Source organism: Podarcis vaucheri (assembly GCF_965113315.1).
Source record: "Podarcis vaucheri genome assembly, chromosome: 16".
In the NCBI taxonomy this organism is placed as follows: domain Eukaryota; kingdom Metazoa; phylum Chordata; class Lepidosauria; order Squamata; family Lacertidae; genus Podarcis; species Podarcis vaucheri.
Window position 1 is genome coordinate 38,627,667 of NC_138754.1, and position 27,929 is coordinate 38,655,595.

A 27,929-nucleotide genomic window follows, 5' to 3' on the forward strand; every position below is an offset into this window, starting at 1 on the left:
CAGAGCATAACCTGAAAACGCTCAACCTGAAGCATTTTCAACCCGAGGTATGACTGTACACATGAGCAAAAGATAACCAGCCTTCCCCCCTCTTTTTGTTGTTTTGTCGTTTAGTCGTGTCCGACTCTTCATGGCCGCATGAACCAGAGCACGCCAGGCACTCCTCCTCTTTTACCATCAGATTATTCCAGCTTTCCTCAAGTTGGTCTGAAAGGAGGTGAATTGTAATCAGTTACATTTAAAGCTCTCTGGAGCATGGCCCCAAGCTATTCTGCAGCAGCTGCCAACATCCCAAGTGCTTTTAGTTACCCTCAGGGAAACTTCTCTGAGACTTTCTGATGCGCTACCAACACAAGAATTTTTTTGCCATTTCTCTGCCAGAGAGCAAGGATGTGCCCTGTGGCACTCAGATTGCATGCAAATAGGCTCCTTTGCAGGTTTAATTGAAGGCATTGTCAATGCGAAGAGGACATGATTATGGGCCAGTTAGGATCCATTTCGAGCACACCTGTCAGCCAATCAAAGCAGTTCCAATCAACTGACAAGCCTGATCCTTAATCAGTTACCTAGTGCAACATCTCACCTCAGCCTATGCTCTAAGTGTATTGAAAGGAGGGAAGTCTCAACTAGCAGGAAAAGAGTGAGAGATTTAAAGGTGCCTTGAACTTTTGTTGGAAACTATTTTCACTACACACAAAAGGGGGCTCTCGATATCTCTCAAGATCCTCACTATTTTATGCTGGTCATACCACTTCACTTCTGTTTGGCACCCATTTTTATTTTTCTTGTGTAACCCATCTTGGTTACACAATGGCATCATGATGCCAAACCCAAGTGAGGGCAAGAAGCGCTGCCCTCACTCCAAACTGACTTCCTGGTGCCACGCTTCCACACAAGCATATGGCTTTTAATGTACCCCATTGCATATGTCAGTCCATTCAAGGATTCCAGTCAAAGGGCAGGATACACGATGTGCAATTTCACATCCATTAAATTGGCCAATGTGCATTGCAAATTGGTTGTGCTCTTCCTAACCTTAAGAATTAAACCTGTATCACCCTGCAGCACTCACAGGCACTTTACACAGTTTAGGTCTTATCAAACTTGCTACTTTGTAGTCACATACACCTTGCTTTACATTTTAAGCCAAAGGATGTCTTTAATAATACAGAACGATTCAGGGTCGCGGGCTGGATGATCGTATAGCCCATCTCTGAATTCATTTTTCTAACTCCAGTGTCAGAGGAGTTGGATGGTTTTAAGATGAGTAAGAGGGGATATTTTATTTATCAATTAGCCGTCCTCGTCTTACATTTGTAAGAATGCAAATACCTATTCCAGCACAGTTAAAAAATCACTATCCATGTGCAGCTTATCTTTATAATCTTTTAGAGACAATGTTTTATAACAATTATGATATCCAAGGATGCATAGATAGATTTGGATCACTTTTCACCCTTCTGTGATTCCCTCTTAGCAAAGAAATCACTCTTAGACTGTTTAACAAGAAAAATATATGGCTTACTCACATCAAAAGACTTGCCAGGATTCAACAAAGGCAGCGATGCAAATCAGGCAGGCAATAATCCTTAAAAGTTACAAAGGTCCATAGTCCAGTTCAAAATGGAGTGCGCTCTCTGAAAGAGAGCTTACAAACAACCTACTCCATTGTGTGTAAGAAGCAGAGTGTGCTGTGACAGGAAGAAGATTAAGTTTCCTATTGTTCCCCCTCCTACCTCAAAAGTTTAGAGGATATGACATCATACAGTCCCCGGCTTGTGATTTTGGCAATCATGCATTTGTGATTCGGCTGCAGGTTTTCGCACAAGAGGCATTATGCTTCTGAAGGACAGCTGTTGGAGATGGCAGGAAGGAAGGCTGCTGTGGCGCTCAAGTCCTGATTGGGGGAGTCTAGTGGGCATCTGGCTGGCCACTGTGTGAACGAGATGCTGGCCTGATCCATCAGGGCTCTTCTTGTGCAAACTGAAACTGACAAATTCACCCATCCCTAGAGGAGAGGGTAAGGAAGGGTAGGAGAGGGTGCATGTTGTCCCCATCCCTAAGGTTGCATCTCTTCCCACCTGGAGATCAGGGCACTTTCTCAAAAGCTCAAATGTGCCCACTGGCCCCCAAAGACTGGCGACCCCCCTACTCCGCACACTGTTAGCCTCACATATCGGGGCTCAGCACCGTACGAGGACTTGGGTGATGTAATAATAAAATTTAAGTTCTTATATATATAATAAATGTACCAACCAAGCACATACATAGATCAGCGCAGGAAGACCGACCTGAAACCATTTTTACTCCCAAAGTGACCAAATGTTTTCTCTGCAAGGAGGGAGGGAGGGAGGTAACCGTCCCATTGTCTCAGGAATTGGGTAATCACCGTCTCAAAGGAATGGCCAGACTACCAGGAAAGGCAATCAGATAAGGCATTATCAGATAGCCTAGCAGACAGGAAAAACAACAACATTCAAATTTCTGTTGTAGACCGCCTTTTCTGCGATGTAGGTATGGTGTTTGTGGGGGGTGGTCTTGGATTACATCCCTTCTCTGATGTATGTATGGAGGCGTGGTCTTGAGCTCCAGGGCAGGGAATTTAAAATGTCTATATAAGGACAGGCACACCTTGTTTCTGGGTCCTCCTCTGTCCTCCTATGTGTGAGGGGAGCACCCTGTTGCAACAGCTTTAATAAAGATCAGGCTTACTAGCTGCTTTGTTTCTCGATATTCTCTGGTTGGCCTCTGTTATTTTCTCCTACCGATAGGGAACCTATGTAAGGACTCTATACGGGCTCTTGGATACCCCATAGGGGAAAAGGGGCAGATTTTGTTTACAACAGTGGCAGAAGAAAGAGTTATACAGCCTCTAAACATCACCATCCTCGTTCCTCTACACAAACTGGCAGCCTTTCCCAGCTGCCTTTCTTCCTTCTTTTAACGCCCATGTAACAACTTATTTGGCCTTAAATCTGTGGATGTGGGTTTGAAAAAGCTGGCAGGTACAGGGAGGGGAGGCAGAAACACTAGGTTCCCATTATCTCCATAGCAACAACACAACAACAACAAGAGCTAACCTTCTCCAAACAAAGCTGAAGTGAACCTCTTCAGATCAAATCCTGATTTGACTCTGTGTCCTGCCAAGAGGATTTGAAATCTATCTCCTTCACTAGGTTGATTATTGCCAGTTTCTGCTCTGCAGCTGTCTCCATCCTTTACGGGCAGCATTAAATCGGACTCATTACCTGAGTGCTGTGCAACGCACCAGCAGCACTTTACCTGCGTGAGAGAGAGCAGGCCTGGCAGGATTAGCCCTCCATGGGCTTTCTGTGGAGCCCCATTATTACCTTCAAAATGGTTCCTGGGTAATTTGAGGCTTTTAACAATAGCAAAAGAAAAGCAAACAACTGGAAGCAAACTGCTAGAATCCAACTGCAGCACTTAGCAAAAGTAAGTTCCTATTTTAAAAAGAAGTGGCTGCTTCTCCGAATATTACCCTCAACAACTTCCTTACGCTCCCTTAGAAACATTACACTTAACTGGGCCATGAAGTCATCTCCTCTATGGTTTCTTCCGCATTATACATTTAAAGCACTGTTATACCACTTTAAAGAGCCCTGGCTTTCGTCAAAAAAAATCCTGGGGAGTTTAGTTTGTGATGTGTACCAAGCTTTGTTAGGAGATCCCCTGTTCCTCTCACAGAACTACAATTCTCAGAGTAGCTTAACAGTCAATCCATAGCTGTCAACTTACAGATTTGAAAATAAGGGACCAGCAGCCTCGAAAATAAGGGATCAGCAGCCAAAATAAGGGATTTTGCTTAGCTGATACATAAATCTGCCACTGATGGAGCCATGCTGCTTTTGCTGTGATTGACTGTGTTTTGCAGGGGGTTGGACTAGATGATCCTAAGGGTCTACAACTCCGACCAAAGAAGAGTGGTAGACAAAACTGATGAACCACGTCGAGATGGCAAAGCTTACAGGCAGAATTAGAAACCAAGAAGAGGACCTCTTTAATAAAGAATGGGGAAAGTTTATAATTTAGTTGAAAAGCTATTGTAAAGAGTTACATACACTGGTAGGCTTGACAGAAAACTTGTAGTAAAAATTTGAGCTATGGATGGACCAATGATTTATAAAAATAGAGTTATGAAAGGGATGCAGAGGGGGAAATCGCTACATTAAGATGCTGCACTGGTTGGAGGGTACCGTATTTTTCGCTCTATAACACGCACCTGACCATAACACGCACATCGTTTTTAGAGGAGGAAAACAAGGGAAAAAATATTCTGAATGAAACAGTGGACGTATCATTTTTGTGCTTCATGCTGTGGCCACAGACATGTGATCTGATGGTGAATTTGGGGTGACCCAATGCAAAGATCCTGAGGATCCCTGTGGATCCATGCTTTGTAACCACGTTTTTGCACCATTGCAGCCCCAGGCAACAGTGGGTGCGTGATTTTTTTTTGGGGGGCAGGCTGTAGCCATGGACATGCTATGTGCTCTGATGGTGAATTTTGGCTGACCCAATGCAAAGATCCTGAGGATCCATGTGGAACCATGCTTTGTAACCACGTTTTTGCACCATTGCAGCCCCAGGCAACAGTGGGTGCGTGATTTTTTTTGGGGGGGGGGACAGGCTGTAGCCATGGACATGCTATGTGCTCTGATGGTGAATTTTGGCTGACCCAATGCAAAGATCCTGAGGATCCATGTGGAACCATGCTTTGTAACCACGTTTTTGCACCATTGCAGCCCCAGGCAACAGTGGGTGCGTGATTTTTTTTGGGGGGGGGGACAGGCTGTAGCCATGGACATGCTATGTGCTCTGATGGTGAATTTTGGCTGACCCAATGCAAAGATCCTGAGGATCCATGTGGATCCATGCTTTGTAACCACGTTTTTGCACCATTGCAGCCCCAGGCAACAGTGGGTGCGTGATTTTTTTTTGGGGGGGGACAGGCTGTAGCCATGGACATGCTATGTGCTCTGATGGTGAATTTGGGGTGACCCAATGCAAAGATCCTGAGGATCCATGTGGATCCATGCTTTGTAACCACATTTTAAGTGGGGAGGGAAGGAAAAACACAGAAGGCTAAGAATGCAGGAGAGGGCTATAACGTGAGGAAAGGAAGGCAAAAGTTTCCCCCCACCCACCCACACAAGCCAGCCAGTGTGTGCTCTCTCTCTCTCTCTCTCTCTCTCTCCCTCTTTAAATGGAAGAAAGCATATTTGAATGCTGTGTGTCTCCAAAAACAAAAAGCAGGAAGTCAAATCAGAATTTTAAGCCGAACCTGTAATCTCTCTTCCCTTCACAAACATTGTTCCTCCGGAGCAGGGAGAGGATAGAAGGACGGACGCTCTGCTTTCCTCTCTTCTTGCCTGGAGGGGAGGGGCTTTCCCTGCTCTTTGTTCCGTTTGAGCAAACACAGTAACGAAACAGAGAGGGCGGGCAGTAAGACCCTGAGGCAGAATGCAGGAAAGCTGCCACTTCCTCTCTTCAGGCTTCCCTTCTCCCTGAAGCGCGGTTTGATTTTTGCCTCATTTTTCGGCTCCAGGGACCACACATTCGCTGCATAACACGCACAGACATTTCCCCTTCCTTTTTAGGAGAAAAAATCTGCGTGTTATAGAGCGAAAAATACGGTATGCTAAGCAGCACATCGGGGCTGCTGTCGTCCTGGCGCAAAGAGTTCCATCGGCCCTTCCCCGCCCGAGAGAGAGGGAGGGAAGGAGAGAGACTCTCGCCCACGCCACCGGCAAGCCCGGCATGAGGCAGTTGCGGCGCCACGGCGGCCGCTGAAGCACCGCCCTTCTGCGTCCCTCCCCATCCCCTCCTCTTCCTCCTCCCTCAGGCTGCCTCCTCAGCTGCTGTCGCCGCTGCCGCCTCCGGCTTCCCCTGGCAGCACGGCGGAAGTCTCGCAAGAGAGGGGCTGCCTGCCGCCACCAATCTCCTCACGATGCGCCCCTGAGGGGGGAAAGGGAGAGACGGAGACGCGGCAGCTCGTGCACGTGCTCTCTCTTGCTCTCTTGAGGCGGAGGACCCTGAGCCGCTGCTTCCCTCCCGAGCCGGGCGAGCATGAAACCCGGGAAATTTAAGGGACATCATCAATTCGGGACAGCTGCGGGAAACGGCGCTGGGATAAGGGAGTTTCCCACCAAACACGGGACAGTTGACAGCTATGAGTCAATCCCTCTTCCCAGGGAACTCTGGGAACTGTAGCTCAATGGGCAAGCTAGCAGCCACCCACCAACTCTCAGCACCCTTAGCAAACTACGTTTCCCATACAGTGGTACCTCAGGTTACAAACGCTTCAGGTTATAGACGCTTCAGGTTACAGGCTCCGCTAACCCAGAAATAGTACCTCAGGTTAAGAACTTCGCTTCAGGATGAGAAGGAAAATTGTGCGGTGGCAGCGGGAGGCCTCATTAGCTAAAGTGGTACCTCAGATTAAGAACAGTTTCATGTTAAGAACAGAACTCCAGAACGAATTATGTTCTTAACCAGAGGTACCACTGTAATTCTTTAGAAGAAGTCATGACTCTTTGAAGAGGTATGATAATGCAGATAAGGCCTGATAAGAGATCACCTCATCTATTGGAACACAGAAGTGTCAAGCCAGATAAAAAGGTAATACAAAACTTCATAAAACCATTGCTCTATGGATCTCCATTCTTTGTACTGGAAATCTGCATAGTTGATCCATCCTTTCTGCAATAGAGCCAACAGATACAGTATAAATGTAGAATCATAGAATAGTAAAGTTGGAAGGTAACCCAAAGGTCATCTAGTCCAACCCCCTGCAATGCTGGAATCTCAACTAAAGCATCCATGACAGATGGCCACCCAACCTCTGCTTTAAAATCTCCAAGGAAGGAGAGTCCACCACCTCCCAAAGGAGACTTTTCCACTGTCAAACAGCACTTACTATTAGAAAGTTCTTCCTGATGTTTAGGTGGGATCTCCTTTCTTGTAACTTGAATCCATTGGTTTTTCCCTGATATTACCTTGGTTGTTCTAATAATTATGTAAATTTCCTCCAATTGATTGCAGCTATGCGGCCTAGGACCCACGTACCTACGGGACCGCCATTCCTGGTATGCCCCACGGAGGACTTTAAGGTCCACAAATCACAACACTTTGGAGGTCCCAAGTCGCAAGGTGGTTAGATTGGTCTCAACTAGGGCCAGGGCCTCTTCAGTACTGGCCCCGACTTGTGGGGCGCTTGGTCACAAGAGACTAGGGTCCTGCGGGACTTGACATCTTTCTGCAGGGCCTGCAAGACAGAACTGTTCCGCCTGGCCTTTGGTTTGGACTCAGTCTGACCCTTATGTTTCCCTCGCCTTATGTTCTTGATTTATCAGCTACTTTTAAAATGAGGCTGCATTTTAAATTCCATTTTAACCTGTACTTTAAATTGGGGGTTTTTTTCCCTTATCATGTGTTTTTTTTACTGTGATTTTATTGGTGTTAGCTGCCCTGAGCCCGGCTCTGGCCGGGGTGGGTGGGGTATAAATAAAATTAATTAATTTATTATTATTATTATTATTATTATTATTATTATTATTATTATTATTTAAACGATTCATTGTCATTGGTGGGGGCAACTTTGCTTTACTGTCCTGTTCTGAGCTGATATTTTATCAACTGGTACCACTATATACAAAAGGGGTTCTTCAATTTTGTTAATTGTTCATTTTTAAGTTTTTAACTTTCAGTTGTCATAGGGAAGAGGGATTTATCATTAAGCCAATCTGGGAATTCCTAGGGGAGTTTGGGTATTCTAACAAGTCTCAGCGCCCTTAGCAAACTACAGTTCCCTGGGTTCTTGTAGGTGGAGCCATGGCTGTTTAAAGTAGTATGATATTGCTTTAAATGTATGGTACAGATGGAGCCGAAGGAAGCATAAATCTGACTGTTGTTATCAAGAAGTGGCAGAGCTCACGACTGGCGTTTCTTCATAAGTGTCTTTCTTCCTGCAGAAAGGTGAGGGGATTTCCATGACAACTATTCAATTAAATGTGGAAAATGAAGGTTATTCACACAGCCTACCCAAAGAGAAGGCGTCACACACGGAGATATGAACCAAAAAGGGGAGGAGTGAGAGGCTAAACGGAGCCAGTTAATAATAAATGTAAAAGCTAAATTATTACACATGAACTGTCCGCTTTGGAGGCAAGTTTCAAACAGCGGGAAAAGCAGGCTGAAGTAAGACAAAACGTACACAGCAAAGAGTGAGAAATTAATAAAAATGCTGCGTTCTTTGGGCTTCTGAGCTTTTCAAATGTAGGGCCCATTGCTGGTCTAAACATGCATTTGGGGAGACTCCATTAATGTTATCTTTTTACCAGGGTGATAAAGCTGCAGGGACTGTTTTATGGTGTGCCTCATCCATGAGAGGTCCAGAGGGTGGCGGCACAAGAGCAGGGCCTTCTCTGCAGTGGCTCCCCGTTTGTGGAATGATCTCCCCAGGGAGGCTGACCTGGCGCCTTCATTACATATCTTTAGGCACCCGGTGAAAACTGTCCTCTTTTAGAAGGGGTGAGGGGGCTACATGGTGACATGACTGTGACTATCATGAAGGGACCCTGCACTTCTGAATTTGCCACCTCGCTACTGGATACAGTGGTGCCTCGCAAGACGAAAAGAATCCGTTCTGTGATTCTCTTCGTCTAGCGGTTTTTTTCGTCTTGCAAAGCAAGCCCATTGAAGGATTAGCGGATTAGCGCTATTAGCGGCTTTTAGAGGCTTTTAGCGGCTTATCTGCTGATCGGATCAGCTGATAAGCGGCTTAGCGGCTTAGAAAAGGGGGGGGAACCAGCAGGAACTCGCAAGACATTGTCGTCTTGCGAAGCAAGCCCATAGGAGATTCGTTTTGCGAAGCACCTCCAAAACAGAAAACTCTTTCGTCTAGCGAGTTTTCCGTCTTGCGAGGCATTCGTCTTGCGGGGCACCACTGTATTGAGACATTTTACTGATTTTATTTATTTGAAGATTTCTATACCTCTTTTCACAATTTGTGTCAAAGCAGTACAGTGGACGCGTGGGTTGCGCATGTGATCCGTGCAGGATGCACATTCACACCCCACAGCAGCGCGGCTGTGCATGCGCGGGCTGCAATTCAGCACGCATGCGCAAAGCGCGATTTAGCGCTTCTGCACATGCGCGACCACCGAAACCCAGAAGTAACCCATTCTGGTACTTTCGGGTTTCGGCGGTCCACAACCCGAAAAAACACAACCTGAAGCGTCTATAAGCCAAGGTATGACGGTACACAGATATAGGACCCCCATCCTATGCTCTTAAGTGTAACTTAAATGATTTTAATATTGCATTTTAAATGCTTGTAATCCACCCCTGGTCCCAACTTGAAGGGCAGGTAAGAAGGGCAGGTAAGAACATGAATAAAGAATAATAAAGAACAATCACCCTAAAATAGCCCAAAGGGGGCTGAGCATGCTCAGTAGCCTCAGAATGCTGAATTATTGTTGGGGGAAAGGAAAGTGGGGGACCCAGCAAAGATAGGAAACTGTTTTGGATAGAGTCAGGTTACTGTATTGCCTACACCACAGATCTTCTTATAATTTTTTTTATTGGTTTTTCACAATTTATATAAACACAAACAATACACAATACAAACAAACAAACACATAAACAAACATGTATAATTTCAAATCCTTTTTCCTTAAACCTTACTTCACCGACTTCCCCGTACCTCCCCTTTCTGCATCCCAATTTCCAAATTTGTTTCAGCAAATCCTCCCCCTTAATTTTATCTAATTTTCCCTTGTTCTTTTCTTTTACTTAATCTTTTACAGCTGTAGTCCCCTTTTTTCTATAACCTCAACATTTTAGCACTCATTAATTTTACAATATTTCTTAAGATAAATTTTGAATTTCTTCCAATCTTCTTCCGCCGTCTCTTTCCCCTGGTCTCGGATTCTGCCAGTCATTTCAGCCAGTCCCATATAGCCTATCACCTTCATCTGCCATTCTTCCAGAGTGGGTAGATCCTGTGTCTTCCAATACTTTGCGATGAGAATTCTTGCTGCTGTAGTAGCATACATAAAAAAAGTCCTGTCTTTCTTTGGCACCAATTGGCCGACAATGCCCAAGAGAAAGGCTTCTGGTTTCTTGGGAAAAGTACATTTAAGTACCTTTTTCATTTCATTATATATCATTTCCCAGAAATACACCACAGATCTTCAGCCAGTGGGTGACCTGGTCACACATGGTGGGCTGAAGCACAGCTGTTGCCACCATGTTGGATTCCAGGTTAGGCTAAGCAGACTGAGGGGGCATGTGTGTCTGGACTAGGACACGTTCTACGGACAAGATGCCCCTTTTTATAAATTTCCACAAGTGCTTCAATGTGGCCAGAGAAAGGCAAGAGACATTTTCCAGTAAGAGACAGAGTTCCTGGCCAACCACACGCTCATGCCTTGCTTCTGCTAGAATGCAGGACTGCTTTTCGTTTAGTAGTAATGCTGAGGTAACAGCAACACCATGCATATTGCTCTTTGAATTTCCATTTTAGGATTAATTAATGTGTGACTCCCACATTGCAGCTTGGGAGTCACTTGGTGGGTCTCAGAGCTGGGCCAGCTGAAGACCGCTGTATGCCACCTCAAGCTCCTGGGGGGAAATGTGATATATAAATAAATGTTAAAATTATTTTTTTAAAAAAGGTTATTCATGAGCATTTGCCTTCTCCACTCCATCCACAGTGTTATAAAATTGTGTCATGCCATTGCCCTCCCCCTTAGCAGCTTTTTCTCAAAACAAAACAAAAAGTTTGGACTCCAACTCCCATGAACCCCAGCTAGCATGGCCAATGGTCAGGGATCATGGAAGTTGTAGTCCAGCTGTATCATGCTCTGAATCCTGAGCCAGACCGAGAGACATATGTGACACGGACTATTTCTGAGCCCACTCCACTCACCCCAGGCATTCTTGTTGCCCCCTTCTACACCTTTTTCCAGCTCTGCCATAAGCACTTCAGGTTTAAACGCTTTCATTAAATTTTTGAATATAAAGTGCCTTTGCCAACAAAAACAAAACAAAACCTGCCTGCATAGTTTCAGCCTGCCTCACATCAACGAGATAAAGATATTAGCAAATGTGCATTTGAAGTAAGGGAAAATAACTAACGAATCCTTAACACTATTGCAAATAGCTTGGCGGGCAGCTCTCGCGCTGTTAAATTAATCCTTCGTGTCCTTGTTCTCTTTCTTTCTCTCTTTTCTCCTTACTGGAGTCATTTAATAAGGCAAGAACTCATTTCTTTCCTCCGCCTTCGTGTGCCCCATTGCCATGGCGACATTTGTGAATCAGATATCAATAAAAATACCCTTCCAGTGTGGCACCACATGCCTCACTGTTCCGTCGCCAACACAGCTTTAAAAAAATTACAGGAATCCACAAGAGCTCAGCAATTAGCAATTCCTTTGCTATAAAAGTTTCTTCTCCTTTATCTGATAAAAAGGTGATGGATCTCAGGAAGTTTCCACCATGCGGTCCCAAACTTTAACACAATAATGGCACCACTATTCCCCTGCCCCCACCCTGCACATCTGGCTTAGAGGAGACAACTGGCAAGAGAATCAAGACCTGGGAGACCTCAGCCTTCCTCTCCCCTGGCATCCATAATGTTAGTGTCACAGGCAGGGACCCTGGGAAATACCATTCCTCCCATGGCACCAAAGTAGGATTCCAACATCTCCAGGGAGCAGTGGCCAAACTGCTATGGAAAGGTTCTTCTCCAGCTCAGATGACAATCTGAGCCTTCCAAAGAAAAGCTTCATTACCAGCTATTGAATGCCTCCAAAACGCCTGTAATTCTTTGTTTTCACTCTTCATCCTCCTCCAAAAGATGCAATGCAAGATGGGCTAATGAGTCTTCTTCAGCAAATAACTCCATGCATAAGGTGCCATAGTAGATGAGACCTTGCGCCACCTAGACATCCACATCTAACTACAGATGGAATTAGTCAGGATGATGTAGTAGTGGTCAAAGGGTCAATCTACCATTGCGGATACCACCCCCTGGTTAAAATCCCCCACTGAGGGATACATGCAAGCCAGATCTTTCTCAGACATAGTTTGGCAGGTGTGCAAGGCCACCCAGCTGTCCATTCTGTCAGGTGACTGGGTACTGAAGTCCCAAAGTCAGGACTTCAAAGCATCGCACAGGTTTCGTGAAGAGCCCATCACCATGCTTTAAAGTGCCAGAGGCTCCAGGGAACTTGCTAGCACAGCTGATCCAGCAGGCGTTGGCTCTACTGGAGGGCTAGAGCTGCTTTCTGTGTGAGTGAGTTCCCCACAGATGGTGGTAGAGCCAAGTCTGCTTTCTCTTTCCAACAAGCAATCAAGAGCACTCTTTAAGGCTCCCATTTCAACACTGGAAGCCACATCTCTACCTGCCCCACCCATGACATCAGATGTAGGGAAGGTGAGCATAATGTAGAGACATGGCCTTCTCAATCATGGCACCAGCAATGTAGGACAGCCTCCCAAGGGAGGCCCGCCAGAGTCCATGTTTGCTCAATGACAGATGTCCATCCAACCTCCATTGAAAAACTTCCAATGAAGGAGAATCTGCCACACTCTGTGGTAGCTTTTTCCATTGATGAAAAAGTGTTACCACACACAAGTTATTGCTAATGTCTAGTCCAGAATCCCCGTTTTTGTCATTTGGATCCATTGCTTTGGGTCCTGCCCTCTGAAGCAGCAGATAACAAGCTTGTTCCAACTTCCATGTGAAGATATTTGAAGATGTCTATCTTCTCACCTCTCAGTTTTCTCTTCTCCAGGCTCTAAGACATAACAGTCCCTTTGGCTTCCTTCCTCCATATAAAGAAGAAAGATTTATGCATTCCTGGGGTTATGATTGAGACCTCTTTGTATTTATTTCCATTTGTTCAGTACTAGAGGTGCCACTAAGGCCAGTGACTCTCTCAGGGTTAATAAATTAAGCAATTACAGATGGAAGGTGGGGAGAGACATAGAAGCACAACAAACTCTGTTTCTATTGAATGGAAATGAGCATTTTTTTAAAAAAAAAAAAACAACCTCAAGGTAAAGCTCCCCCAAGGGAACCAATGGCCCATATGATCACCATGATTAGCAGGCATGCAACTGAGGCACAAATTATATACTCCTCAAAGGTTGACAGTTCACTTAGAGTAGTTGTTGTTGTTGTTTAACGGTAAGTGACTTCACTGCACATTAATGGGCCTGGCTCCTCTTGTGAAGGTTGGGCTTGTTGTGGACAGCAGCTGCGAAATGGGAGTTGGGTGCAAAGCATAGCATCAGTGCTATGCTATACTATGCTATGCTATGCTAATGCTATGCTAGCACTGACATCATCCTAGTTCAGCTGCTGCATCAGCAACAGCCAGACAGCTCTGTCTTGGCTGAAAGCTATGCCTTTACGGAAAGGTGTGTGGAAAGGCTCAAATAGAGTGCAGGACAGAGTCAGGGTCAGGGTCAGGATGGCCACAAGGCAAGGAGATGCAAGCCAGTGCTCAGGCTGTGCTTTGGGGAACATAGCTCTGCTCCAGCAAGGAACAGGCTTAAACTTTCATAGCAGTTGCACCAAGAGGAACCTAATTGCCAGCACCACCCATGCTGCAAGATGCTGCTTCACTTAAAGGGGCCTCTATAGTGGTCCTTTCAGGGTCTTCTACAGTGGAGTCCTTGGAGTCAGAGAATGGCCATGCCACATCCTTTACTCAGAGGTATGGAGCAGGCACTGGCCTCACAGGTTCACCTGGAAGCAGTACCTCTGGGGCTGGTCCCACACACCCTTCCCCTTCAGGTTCAGAGTACACACCCCCACCCTCTGATGAAGACAAATATGACTCCTCCTGGTGCTTCTTCAGTTCAAGGGACACAGCCTGTGTGGCACAGAGGATCAGTGTGTCTGGCTACTAACCAGAAGGTTGAAGCCCACCCAGGGATGGCAGGGAGTAGGATTTCAGCATTGCAGAGGGGTAAACTAGATGACTCCTTTCCAACTCTACAATTTGATGATTCTATACTCTGCCAAAGCAGGAGAGACTCTAGCTGTACTGGGACAACTGTCATGAAGTCCACAAAGTCAGAGCGTGGCAATGCAACATCCTTGGTCCAGAAAGGCACTGATAGCACAAACCCAGGTTGAAGGCCACTTCTGGGTGTGATCCTGCATGGAATTCCCCCTCTGGAGGTCCTGGGCTGCCCAGACACCAAGACCCCCCTCTCACTGGTGTGGTCCAAAGAGCAATATGCTTGGCACCAGCTTGGCTGCAGGAGCTGCCAGAAGGAGGCGTACAACAAGCCATGCAACCATCTTAGGGACTCCACTCCTTAACCTTTTCTTCTCCCGAAGATGGAGGCAGCAGAGGTTTAGGATCAGAGTCTTCCTTCTAGATGGGCTACGTTCCCAGGTTGATGCGCCCCATCTGTCCCTCATTTCACTCTACAGCACGTGTAGAAACCACCTTCTAAACTGCTGGACCCACTATTGGTCTCCATCCGCTGGAGCCTGTCTTTGCATGCAGGGCAGGTCCCTAATTCACTGAGGGCTTGAGACCCATAGGCTACCCTCATCTGGTTTTGCCAGCCAGTTGAAGCCAATTCCCAGGTTGTGGCTGCTGTTGCATGCTCACAGCTTCTACGAGCCACAGGTGAGCATGACCTAATCCTATTATTGTGGTGTCTGCTTTTACTTTAGAGCAGGGAAGAGGAGGCCCATTCCCTTCTGGGCAACCTTCCAGAGGCCACATGGCAGCGTAGGGTGGGGCCAGAGGCAAAAGTGAGTAGGGTAAGGAAGGTGAATTTCAGATATGCACAGAAGCCTCGTTCCTGCACACTCTCTCCTCTGTCCAGAGGCCCCAGATTGCCCCAGGCCTGAGATACCCCCCCCACCTCCATCCCTGCTTGAGAGCAAACAAACACTGCAAATGTTATTATGGGAGAGGGTGGATTTTTTTTCCTCTCTTTGCCCGAGGGATTACGAAACCACGGGGGGCCGTGCCAAGGCCCTTCCAAACGAATGGGGTGAAATAAAGATCGGGAAGACAAAACGTGGGGAATATGCTGGTTTTGAAACCAGCTGCATGAAAAGAAAAGAACCTTTTAGAATCACATGGCTGATCCTAAGGGGGACAATTACTAGGAGATAAAAAGGAATGGCTGCTGAGCCCGGGGAAGATAGCTTTACAAGCTTTTTACAATTCATTAAGAAAAGCCTTCTGTGGCTTTGACAGTCACCTTGAATAGTGTTTGCGAAAGACAAGGGGAGGAAAAGTCCGTTAAGAGAGGAGGAGGAGGGACATCAGCAAGTACTGAGGAACCGCTTTACAAACTGCCCTCTGGTAACTTTTTTTTTTCTTGTTAAGGCTACTGAGATAACTCTGATCTAATAAGAAGGCCTCCCGGCATGTGCGACATGAAAACCACCCAATAATCAATGAAGCTGAGGAAAAGAGGATTACAAGACCTTCTGTTGCCACTATCAGCCACAAAGCCTAGTTTCCTGTGATCAGATTGATCATTGCTCAAACATGCGGTTGTGCGCCAGCAAGCAAGTACAAGCTCTTGACAACTTAAGAAGAGACCTAGGCTGTATCAGGCCAAGGGCCACTTCCACCGCCTTCTCCACCCAGGTTCCCACTGTGGGCAGTCAGAAGACACCAGGAAGCCCACCACCGCCTCAAAGGCAGCATCCTTCCCTGTCTGTTCTCCAACCTACCCCAACCGGGCAAATGGTATTCGGTGGCACACTTTGCTTCAAGAGCTGAAGGCTCCAATTTTGGACTCACAGCTGTCCATGGAGGCGCAGGTTAATTCTGTGTCCAGGGCAGCTGTTTACCAGCTCCATCTGGTACACAGGCTGAGACCCCACCTGCCTGCAGACTGTCTTGTCAGAGTGGTGCATGCTCTAGTTATCTCCCGCTTGGACAGCTGTAATGCGCTCTATGTGGGGCTACCTTTGAAGGTGACTTGGAAACTGCAATTAATCCAGAATGCGGCAGCCAGACTGGTGACTGGGAGCGGCCGCCAAAACCATATAACACCGGTCCTGGAAGATCTTCATTGGCTCCTAGTACATTTCCGAGCACATTTCAAAGTGTTGGTGCTGACCTTTAAAGCTCTAAACAGCCTCGGTCCTGAAGGAGCATCTCCACCCCCATCATCCAGCCTGGACACTGAGGTCCAGCACTGAGGGCCTTCTGGCGGTTCCCTCATTGTGAGAAGTGAGGTTACAGGGAACCACGCAGAGGGCCTTCTCAGTAGTGGCACCTGCCCTGTGGAACGCCCTCCCACCAGATGTCAAGGCAATAAGCAACTATTTTACTTTTAAAAGACAATTGAAGGCAGCCCTGTTTAGGGAAGTTTTCAATGTCTGATGCTGTATTGTTTTTAATATTCAGTTGGAAGCCGCCCAGAGTGGCTGGGGAAACCCAGCCAGATGGGCGGGGTATAAATAATAAATTATTATTATCATATCTAAAAGACACCAATATGCCAGTTCCCCATGGAAGGATCCACCGGTTTAGTATCTCAGCCAAAAGGACCAGAACAGTTGGGTGTACAAGAAGGAACTGAATAGTAAATGTGCGGCACCTGAGAAGTTCATTCACAAAGCCCTACAAAATGACAAGGAGGATGAGCTTATGAGGGGATGTGGAGATGGAGGTACGGCAAGGGACTCATTCTCTGTGGCAGGGTTGCATTCTCCAGTTTGGACCCTGAATAAAGTACTCATAGCTGTCAAGTGTCCCTTATTTGAAGGGACAGTCCCTTATTCCAGCGCCATGTCCCGCTGTTGTCCCTTATTGATGGATGTCCCTTAGATGTCCCTTAAATTATGTTCCTTAAATTTCAAAGGAAGCAGCTCCTCTCCCTCCCTCCCTGCCGGCCAGGAAGGAGGGAGGCTCCAACTGTGTTGCTTGGCTGTGTTGCTCACCCAATAAGAAGTCTAAGAACGACTGGGAGCTTGCATGCCTTGTGCCGATCAAATTGGCCGCATTCCCTGGGGACTCGCCTTTGCTCAGCGCTTCCCAGTGGAGAGGTGACGTGGTTTTCCCTGAGGCTTCGTTTGGCTGCTGGCTGGGCTTTCTGCCTTTGGCTCAGAGGGGCTCAGAAGTTGAAGATACCTGTGCTGAGTGCTCAGGTCAGAATCGGATGGATACGTCATCGACGGCCCACTCACCCTTGCCGGCGAAAAGGTCTGTCTGGAGCGGGGGCACATGGTGGGGGGAAAGGAAAGGAGATCTCATGGGAGGGAGGGCTTTTGAATTTGTTTTGGAGGCTCCTTCAATTGACTTATGGGGGAAAGAAAGGAGCTGGTTGACTAAAATGGTGGGTGATTGGCGATCTCGTGGCGAGGGGGGTAGGTTGTGTGTGTGTGGCTAGTTAAGGCAAGCTGAGGGGGTTTGTGAATGCTGGACACCATTTTGTTGCATGTGCTGCTGCAAACTTTGCAGTGCAAAGCCAGGCCGGGGAGCCATCTTAAGTTGAGGCTGCATAGGCCTTGTGGTGCATGTGATTCAGATTCTATTCAGTTGAACCTCTGGTTACAAAGTTGGTTGGACAGTGTTCTCGAAGCTACCAGAATGAGTTTGACCAGACTGCAGGAGGACAGGAAGACTGGAGTGCCTGGAACAGGTGAGGTTGCAGGTCCCTTATTTTGGCTGCTGATCCCTTATTTTCAAGGCTGCTGGTCCCTTATTTTCAAATCTGTAAGTTGACAGCTATGAAAGTACTACTGGCTGCCCTCCCTTCAATGAAGTAGCCTGGACCTCATCCTCAGAGTCCCACCACCTCCAACCACTGCACGGTCCCTGCACCATGGCACAACGGGTGGAACCTTGGACCTTCTGCCTGCAGAACAGCTGCTCCCCCACTGAGCATGGGCTCTTCCCTTATTTACATGAACGCAGACCCCACAGGTGAGCGTTGGCTGTTTCCTTAGCTTTGTTTCTCATCCAGACCATCGAATGCCGTTCCCCCTCCCTGCAGCTCTTGCATTCAAACAAAGGGCTAAGAGAACTTTAAAGTGTTGTATCCCGCACCCAAACTGAGCATTAAGCTACTCCATGCTAAACAGCCATGGGGAGTTACACAGCATCCACAGCAGAGACGTTTTCCCAACAGAACCAATAATAAAGCCAAAAGGCTTTTAGGATATATCAATATGAAAAGACGACTCTTTGTGAAAGGCTGAAATCACACAGAAAAGGAACACTAAAGGGTGTCTTTCAAATGCCGCTCATCCTCAAATGCAGAAAGAATTGTACCACTGCGGGAGATGACGCTTCAGATCTGTGTATGTTTACATCAGTTTTTACAGAGTTCTTCTTTTACTAAAGTACAATGAAGGATATATATATAAAAAAAATCTGGATCATGTACAATGCTTGAGTAAAAGAGACAGCAATACAATGAGGCAGGAATCTGACTCGCAGGCTCACACACTTGGAAGCGTGACTTGAATCTTTTCGAGTCTTCTCTCATACGAGGGGAAATTATATAAAGATGCTTTTATTGTATGAACATATGCAGCTGCTTTGCACTGAGTCGGGCTGTTGTTCTGCCTTGTCCAGGACAGTGTAATCTGAGCAGCAGTGGCAGCAGTGAGCTGTTTGAATCTGTGAGCCTTAATTTTAAGAGCCTTTTAACTGGAGGTGCTGAGGGGGCAAAGCCAGGGACCCTCCGGGTTCAAAGTGCGTGGTCCACCGCTAAGCTACAGCCCTTGTTCTTGTAAAGAAAAAGCAAAGACCAGCTGGCCAAGACATTGCCACAACCTGGACTTTCAGCAGCAACTTTGATGCCAACAGCGGAAGAGGGATCTGCAGAATCAAGAAATGCCAGTAGCACAACCTATAGGGGTGCTGGATCTTGACCCGAAGCCACTGAGCTCAACTCTAGCAAGCAGTCAGGAGGGACTGTGCCTCAGTAGAACAGCAGCTCCTTCGCAAGCTGCGCCCCATATTCAATCTGCATCTCCTGGTAGGGCTCGGAGTGTCCCCTGGAGAGCTGGTGTCAGTCAGCATAGACAATATGAATGGATGCTTTAGTTGAGATTCCTGCATTGCAAGGAGTTGGGCTAGATGACCCTCAGGGTCCCTTTCAACTGTACAGTTCTATGATTCTATGAATTTAGGTGGACTCTTAGCCTGACTTGGGATGAGACACCTTCCTGTGTAGGAATCCTCAAGGCAACCAAGTTCAAACCCATTGATATACATACACATCTATGCTTTCATGCTGCAATGTTTGGTTCTTTCAGAACCCACATGATCCATCCTGGAGAGAGGATCAGAAATGGGATAGGGTATTCCAAGTCCCACCTGACCAGCAGCTCAGTAATGGATCGCAGATCCCTTCGCAGCTTAGATGCTTCACCCAGGGCCGTATAACAGGAGCCATGCCAAGCATCAAATCTTATCCTTCCAGATTAATTTTATTAGAGAGCAGTGTATGTTACATTTGTATGTTACAAGCTAAAATATTACAGATGCCATGACTTTCCAAATATGGCTAAGCACAAAAAAGGTTAACAGTGCAAACCCAGAGGCGGAGCTATCTTCTCTGGCACCCAGAGCAGCGCACATGCTGTGCACCTGGGGGCGGGGCTAGCCGCCCATGGGGGCGGGACTAGCTGCCCACGGCAAGCAGCAAGCGTCCCGAGGGGGCGGAGCAGCGATGTCACCCCATCTCAGGGATGACACCTAGGGTGGACCGCACCCCCTTCTTCTAACTTATGCATGTCTACTCAGAAGTAAGACTCATCATGTTCAGTGGAACTCCCTGGAAGGCGTTTCAGATGCAGCCTAAAACCCTTGCATCAAGGACCGTTGTGTGTGTTGCAGGAGGAGATATTTGTCTATATCTAGATTTACAGAACCCTAACCCAGACTAGCAGTAGGAAGGCTGTCCCCCCCTCCTTTTGACAGCCCCAGATTTCTCCTGGTGGTCCCACCCTTGGGTGATCCAAGACTGCCTGTGCCCAGTCTGTTCAAATCTCAGTACAGCCCAGAACAGAAAGGAGGAAGAGAAAGCAAGTCTTATGTGGATGCTCACCCAGAAGTTCCACTGAGTTCAGTGAGACTAACTGCTAGGGATGTGGGAGAGATACAATTCAGTTTGCATTTAAAGGCAATATGCAAACAATATGCCCAGTAACATCTACAAAAATACATATGCTAAGCTAACCCTCAGGTATAAATGCACATGTTAGTGGGGGGGAAACTTCCCAAGATAAATCATATTAAGGGGAAATAGTTTGCTTTAAAAAATGTCTATCTTAAGGAATATTGCATTCAAAAGTGTGCATGTGGAATTCCATGAGGACCTTTACTTAAGTATGTATCGCAAACAGATGTGGAAATATGGGGAACTGAATTTAAGATTGGAAAAATGATAAACTGAGAGAAAGCAAAAGTAGCAGATTCCCTCAACCTCTGTCTTGCCACTGAGCTATGAGCCCTCAGCTTGGAAATTCCACATCAAATCGGGCAATTTGGGGGGCAGACAAAAAGTTGTTTTCTCCCTTGCCATAGCCAATACAGCTTAAAGCCAATCAGATTGCCATGGAAGAAGGAGCAAAGGCAAGTGAGCTTCACTCTGCCCTGTGTATTAGCTCTCTAATTGCTATCTACCTTTTGACTGCAAACTGCAAAATCTTTATTACTGATGTTGGTGGCAAACTCAGAGCAGTCAGCTGGAAATCTGGTTCCCAGAGGGAGACCGAGGAACTGCCAGTTAAAGGGAGGGAGGGAGTGGGGGGACCTTTTTTCTCTTTTCTCGTTCTTTTTTTTTCCTTCTTCACTTGTAACAATCTGATCTGAACATCTCTGAGAGACAAACAAACAGTGACCTCCATCGCGCTATTTTTAGACAGGCTCAGGGAACAGCTACACTTCTTTGAATCGTTTTGTTTGGCTCAAGCAAGTTCTTTGTGAAGTGCTTTTCAATGCCAAAACCAAGAAGAGATGACCTGTGAAAGGCGAGAGAGTGAGAATTTCTACGTCTCTGATGCCATGGGAAGAGGATGGGGGAAACGTTGGACCGGGCACATGGCGGAATTGGGACTGGAGGGCAGGAATCAAAGCATAAGAAATAGGACAAAGCACAGCCGCCACCTGTATGGACTGAGTCAATTATCCTGTTGAAGCTTTGTAGCATTTTGCACCCTCCAACCACCCACAGGCTCAATTTGAACCAAGAAAGAAGGTTGTTCACACCTGTGTGATTCACCTGTTGACTGCTGCATCAAGCCTCAGCAGAATCACATAAGAAGTGTCTGCTGGATCAAGTCAGTGACCCACGGAGTCCAGCATCCGGCTCTCACAGTGACCAACTAGATAGATGTAGGAAACAGTCAAGTGGGACCTGAACACACCAGCGCTCTCCCAATTGCAATTTGCAGCAACTGGCATTCACAACCATTTCTGCCTCCATCCATCCAACTGCAGAGGCAGTGCATAGCCATCCTGGCTAACAGCCATTGGCAGCCCTCTCCTCCTCCATGAATTTGCCTAATCCTCTTTCAAAGCCACCCAGGTTAGTGGTCATCACTGCCACATGGGTGCTGTAGTCCAAATTGCATGCCTGAGCAAGGCCAAAGGGCGTCAAATTTGTTAATGAAATTCAATACAGTGGTATCTCTGGTTAAGAACTTAATTCATTCTGGAGGTCCGTTCTTAACCTGAAACTGTTCTTAACCTGAGGTACCACTTTAGCTAATGGGGCCTCCCACTGCCGCCACGCAGCTGCCATGCAATTTCTGTTCTCATCCTGAAGCAAAGTTCTTAACCTGAGGTACTATTTCTGGGTTAGCAGAGTCTGTAACCTGGAGCATCTGTAACCTGAAGCGTCTGTAACTCGAGGTACACAGGAACACAAGACACGGATGCACTCAGTTAGGCAACTCAGCATTGTCTACACTGACTGGTTTTATCAACTGAATAAAGATTACCTTTGCATATGAGCAAACAATAGTCCAGAAAACAAAACAAAAAAGCATTTTTTGAGTCACCCATGTGGATTGTGGCAGGCATTTAGAACATACTGGGTCATACCACTAGTCCACGTAGCTCAGTGTGGCCTACACTGACGGGCAGCAGCTCTTCAAAGTTTCAGCAGCAATCAGGCACACACTAACTTGGTTAAGCAAAGACATGGGTGGTGGGTGAAAGACATGCAGAGCAGGCGAGAGCACCCCATTCCTTGTGGGATGAAGCACCTTGGTGACTGCAGCAGGGAAGCCTCACGGACTTGTGGAGATCCACATGTCCATGAGGTTTTCTTGAAGCAGTCACCAGGGTGCTCCATCGCACAAGGAGCTCCACAAGTACGCGAGGCTTCCCTGTCGCAGAGTCCTCAAGGTCCTCCATCATGCAAGGAGATCCACAAGTATGTGAGATTTCACTGCTACAGAGTACCAGGGTGCATCTATCCCACGAAGAGCTCCACAAGCACATGAGGCTTCCAAGCTGCAGCCAAAACCACTCTACCTGTTTGCTGAGTCAAGGGAGCGAGCATCTGAACAGAGCCCGTGTACACCAAATTCCATGCCGATATCGCTCTTTTCATCTGAGTTAGCATTCTCCAAACAAGCTTAATGCAAAGCCAAACAGAGCAGCTGACCCAGACCCTCATTTCACTCAGCCAAAAGAGACTGACAGCCTCATGTCAGTCAAAAGAAGTCTTTTACCTGCTTCTGCCTGCCTGGAACAAGATTGATGGTGGGTGCCCTTAGCCACAGTCCGAGTCTCCAGCTGGGAAAAAAGAATATTTTTGCAGACAGTAATAAAAAAGAACGAGAGAGAGAGCCTGAAGAGTTTGTGATGGGGTTACTCACCCCCAGAGCCCCCTAATGTGTTAATTGCTACGCCATTCACCACAGCAGCTGCTGCAATGCCAAATTGAAACATCCACCCACGAAAGGGAACAATTTGACAAACAGGAGCTGTCCTGGGGAAGGAAGGAAAGAGACCGCCTGAGGAAAGCTGAACACAAGACTAGGCCTCCTAGCGGGTAAATGCAGAGAGAAAGTCTCAGAAACAAGTGATGTTTGAGATTCAGGTAGGTAGCTGTATTGGTCTGACGCTGTATTGGTCTGTTCTTGGTATAAGCTTTCGTGTGCATGCATAGTTGGTCTCTAAGGTGCTACTGGACAATTTTTTTATTTTTACATATATTTCGAAGTGAAGTTTGGTCAATGATTTGAGACAGGCCTCATGTGCTTTTGCTGTTCTTTAGTTGTTTAGTCGTGTCTGACTCTTTGTGACCCCCTGGACCAGAGCACGCCAGGCACTCCTGTCTTCCACTGCCTCCTGCAGTTTGGTCAAATTCATGTTGGTAGCTTCGAGAACACTGGTCCAACCACCTCGTCCTCTGTCGTCCCCTTCTCCTTGTGCCCTCAATCTTTCCCAACATCAGGGTCTTTTCCAGGGAGTCTTCTCTTCTCATGAGGTGGCCAAAGTCTTGGAGCCTCAGCTTCACAATGTGTCCTTCCAGTGAGCACTCAGGGCTGATTTCCTTAAGGATGGATGCGTTTGATCTTCTTGCAGTCCATGGGACTCTCAAGAGTCTCCTCCAGCACCATAATTCAAAAGCATCAGTTCTTCAGCAATCAGCCTTCTTTATGGTCCAGCTCTCACTTCCATACATCACTGCTGGGAAAACTATAGCTTTAACTATACGGACTTTTTTTGGCAAGGTGATGTCTCTGCTTTTTAAGGTGCTGTCTAGATTTGTCATTGCTTTTCTCCCAAGAAGCAGGCGTCTTTTAATTTCGTGACTGCTGTCACCATCTGTAGTGATCATGGAGCCCAAGAAAGTAAAATCTCTCACTGCCTCCATTTCTTCCCCTTCTATTTGCCAGGAGGCCTCATCTGCACTGTGCATCAAAAACAGTATCCTGCCACTTTGAACAGTCATGGCTTCCCCCAAAGACTCCTGGGAAGGCTAGTTTGTTAAGGGTGCCAAGAGCAGTTAGGAGGCCCCTATTCCCATGGGAGTGCTACAACTCCCAGAGGGGCTTGACAATCAATTCCTCTTCCCAGGGAACTATGGGAATTGTTGCTCCATGAGGGGAATAGGATCCCAATAACAACTCCTAGAAAAGTGCCTTGAGCCCTGTGGAGAAATCTTGGCAGGACTGGTGGGAGGGGGAATGGGAAGAGAGCAGATATCTGGAGAGTCTGGGTCCTGGGGAGGGGCCCAGCAGGTTGGGGGAGCCCAGTCGAAACCCTGGGGAAGAAAGCAGCTCACCTCAGTGCTGCCCTGGGTGACACGTTTTCTCCAGAGCTGCCTGCCTCCAGCCAAGAGCCATCCCTCCCCGGGGGTGTCTGGGGCTAGAGGAGACTTGAATCTGGCTCCATCAATGCCACCTCCATTGCCAAAGAATAGGGGTGAGTCGACTGCATCTGCATGAACAGGCTTAGCATACCTGACTTCCTTGGAGGAGAAGGAGGAGAATTAGGTATGCCGCTTTCAGCTCCTTGGAGGATAGAAAGACAGAAACAGCGGCAACATTAGAGGGACACAAAAGTGTCTCCATTTTCATCCATGGAATTTTACTGAAAATTTTCCATTTGAAATACCTCATGCACACCCCTCACATAACTACAGACCTACAATTCCCAGAATCCCTTGGGGAAAGGGACTGGGCTATATTTAAACCAGTCTATTTCTGTACTGTAGATGTGCTTGGAAACAAAACAAAACAAAAACCATATTCCTGTTGAATGCAGGCAAGCAGTGATCAGGCACTTATCCAGTTCCACATACCAGCAAACTGTCTCGATCAGAGCAGTCGAGCACGCGGCACAAGGGACTGCATGCGGCCCTCCATACCTTTTGTGCGGCCCTCAGCAACATTTGACACACACACCAGTCCTCATGCTGCCTTTCCAAAGCCAGGTAAGCAAGGTGCCAGTCTTTGGGAAGGTGGTGCAAGGCTCTGGCAGGGTCCTAGAGCCCTTCTCCCTCCTTTCCAAGGCCTAGCTAGTGCTTTCCCAACTCTGGAAAGGAGGTGGGAGGCTCAAGGACCCTGCCAGAGCTTTGCACCTCCTTCCCAAAATCTGGATTTGCTGGCTTGGGGAAGACAGTATGAGAGCTGGAGTATGGGTCTCGCTCTCCCCACCCCACGCCCACACACATGAAGATGGTGTGTGACCCACGGGTCCTATGTTGAAGTACTCTCGCAACCCACTTGGTATGGAAGGTTTGGCCACCCTGGTCTAGATCAGAGACAGTCAACAGAGGCACAACCTTCAGAGGTTTTGGGACTCCAGCTCCCATCAGTCCCTGTCAACCTGGTCAGGGGCCAAAGGTGATGGGTTTCTGGGCCCCACATCAAGCCACCTTTTGGTAGATCTGCTCTGCTGAAGGCACAGGGGAAAGAGCAGGATTCAGACAGTGAAGGTGTAGAGCAAAAATTTAAAAATTGCCCAGAAGGTCTGAGCAGATGGGAGAGACGTCCAGCTCTTGAGCATGGGGCGGGTTTGGGGGAGGAGGGTTTCACAAGTCACGGACAATCCTGTCACAAGGAGAAATGAGTTAAGATACATCAGAGGGAATAAATAAAACCCAAATGACACATCATCATGTCTTTTCATTTTCATTGAGGCTTGCAAAATAGATAGATGATAGATAGATAGATAGATGATAGATAGATAGATAGATAGATAGATAGATAGATAGATAGATATAGAGTATACAGTGGTGCCCCGCAAGACGAATGCCTCGCAAGACGGAAAACTCGCTAGACGAAAGAGTTTTCCGTTTTGGAGGTGCTTCGCAAAACGAATTTCCTATGGGCTTGCTTCGCAAGACGACAATGTCTTGCGAGTTCCTGCTGGTTTTTTTTCCTCCCCCCCCCTTTCTAAGCCGCTGATCCGATCAGCAGATAAGCCGCTAAAAGCGCTAATCTGCTAATCCTTCAATGGGCTTGCTTCGCAAGACGAAAAAACCGCTAGACGAAGAGAATCACAGAACGGATTATTTTCGTCTTGCGAGGCACCACTGTATATATAACAACTTGGGACCAGTCTACCTCAGAGATCACCTTACTCTGTATGTGCCCACTTGACCACTTCAATCAGCAGAATGGGCACTTTTTACAGGTGCCACACAATACCCACTCCACATTTAGTGTGGCATCACCAACACTTTGGAACTCCCTGGCTATTTATATTAGCCAGATACCTTTACTGTATTCTTTACAGCAGCAGCAGCTGAAGACATTCTTATCTAGACAAGCCTACCCAAATGTTTAGAAAGTTTGCAATTTGTCCTAATTTGTTTTGGTCTATTCTATTGTGGTTTCAAACTTCTGTATGTTTTAAATTATGGTTGTAAATTTTTAGTGATAATTTTATTGTTTTACCTTTTTTGTAAAACCACTATGATTTCTTTTTCTACAATCAAGTGGTATAGAAATTTCATTAACTAACTAAATAAATAATGCACTTGAAACAAATTAAAATGGAATGGAATTAAAAATTGCCCAAAGTTCCATCATAAAAAGTACCTGGAAATTATAGGAACAGCTTGAAGATATGATTTAGTGATTTTTGAATTAATTCAGTGAATTTGCTAAGCAGTCATTTCAAACGCGTTTTCTGTATGTGTGTGTGTGTGTGTGTGTGTGTGTGTCTGTGTCTGTGTCTGTGTGTCTGTGTGTGTAGTTCCAGCATGAAGTAGGACAGTCCAGGAACGGTTCTACCTCCCCATCATCTGCTCTGCAGACAAGCTGCCTTCGTCTCACAGCCTGTCATTTTGTCATAGGAAAGACAGCACAAGGGTCTCTGAGCAGTACAACATGCCATATCGGAGTGCGTGCCGATAGCTGGAAGCACACAGAGAAAAAATGCCTTGTGTGCCCATCGAACAGGTACAAGCTGGAAGGAAGGGAGACAAGGGAGATGCCAAAAGGAAATCAATGCAGTAAACCTAGAATCTAGGCTTCCCACTGGCTCCAAAAGGAGACATTTTTCAAGCCTGATTGTGGCAGCAGGATGCCTAAAGAGGGAGAGGGGGAAAGAGAGAGAGAGAGAGAATGAAAGAGTGTATGTACTCACAGTGCATGAGCGCATACATACAGGTGTGTGTGACTGTGTATGTGTGTTCACAATCGTGTGTGTGTGTGGATCAGGTATGGAGAACCTTTGCTCCTCCAGATGTTGCTGGATTCAGCAACACCAGCAAGCAAGGTTAATGGTCAAGGATGATGGGAGTTGTCACCCAGTAACATCTGGAGGGCCGAAGCAGAGGCGGTTTTAGGGCAATGTGGCCAGTTCCCCCACACTGGGCTCCAAGCCTGGCTTCAAGAAGATGGCATGAGGGCTCTGCCAGGGTCCTAGAGTCCTCCCATCTCCTCCCCAATGCCTCCCCAGTGCTTGTCCAGCTTTGGGAAGGTGGTGGGAGGGCTCTAGGACCCTGCCAGGGCCCTCTTACCTCCTTCCCAAAGCCTGGCATGGCATGAGGGCTGGGGAGAGGGGTACCAGATCTTGGCCTAGCTCAGGGCATCATAGTACCAAAGTCCTCCCCTCACCTGGTATAGATATACATGCATACACATATACATGTGGACATGGGGGTGTGAACTATTTGTATTTGTGATGTGGGGTGGTACATGAGGGAGGGATGCTAGAATAGCCCCACCTACCACTGAAGCTGGGACATGGGTGGCGCTGTGGGTTAAACCACTGAGCCTAGGGCTTGCCAATCAGAAGGTCTGCGGTTCGAATCCCCACGACGGGGTGAGCTCCTGTTGCTCAGTCCCAGCTCCTGCCAACCTAGCAGTTCGAAAGCACATCAAAGTGCAAGTAGATAAATAGGTACTACTCTGGCAGGAAGGTAAACGGCGTTTCCGTGCACTGCTCTGGTTCACCAAAAGCTGCTTAGTCATCCTGGCC

At 47.0% G+C, this 27,929-nt stretch overlaps 1 protein-coding gene across 3 annotated transcripts in view; it reads right to left on the reverse strand.

The window, feature by feature from the left end:
• The window catches only part of TMEM132B (transmembrane protein 132B), a 376,300-nt gene that overhangs the window by 306,038 nt on the left and 42,333 nt on the right, over positions 1-27,929 (reverse strand). Inside the window, exon 1 of one of the 3 annotated variants that reach the window (XM_082204117.1) lies at positions 22,718-22,778. The exons of the other annotated variants lie outside the window; for them this stretch is intronic. The gene's annotated coding sequence lies outside the window, so the exon portion shown is untranslated. Of the gene's footprint in view, positions 1-22,717; positions 22,779-27,929 lie in introns of those variants that run through there. 3 annotated transcript variants of the gene reach the window in all.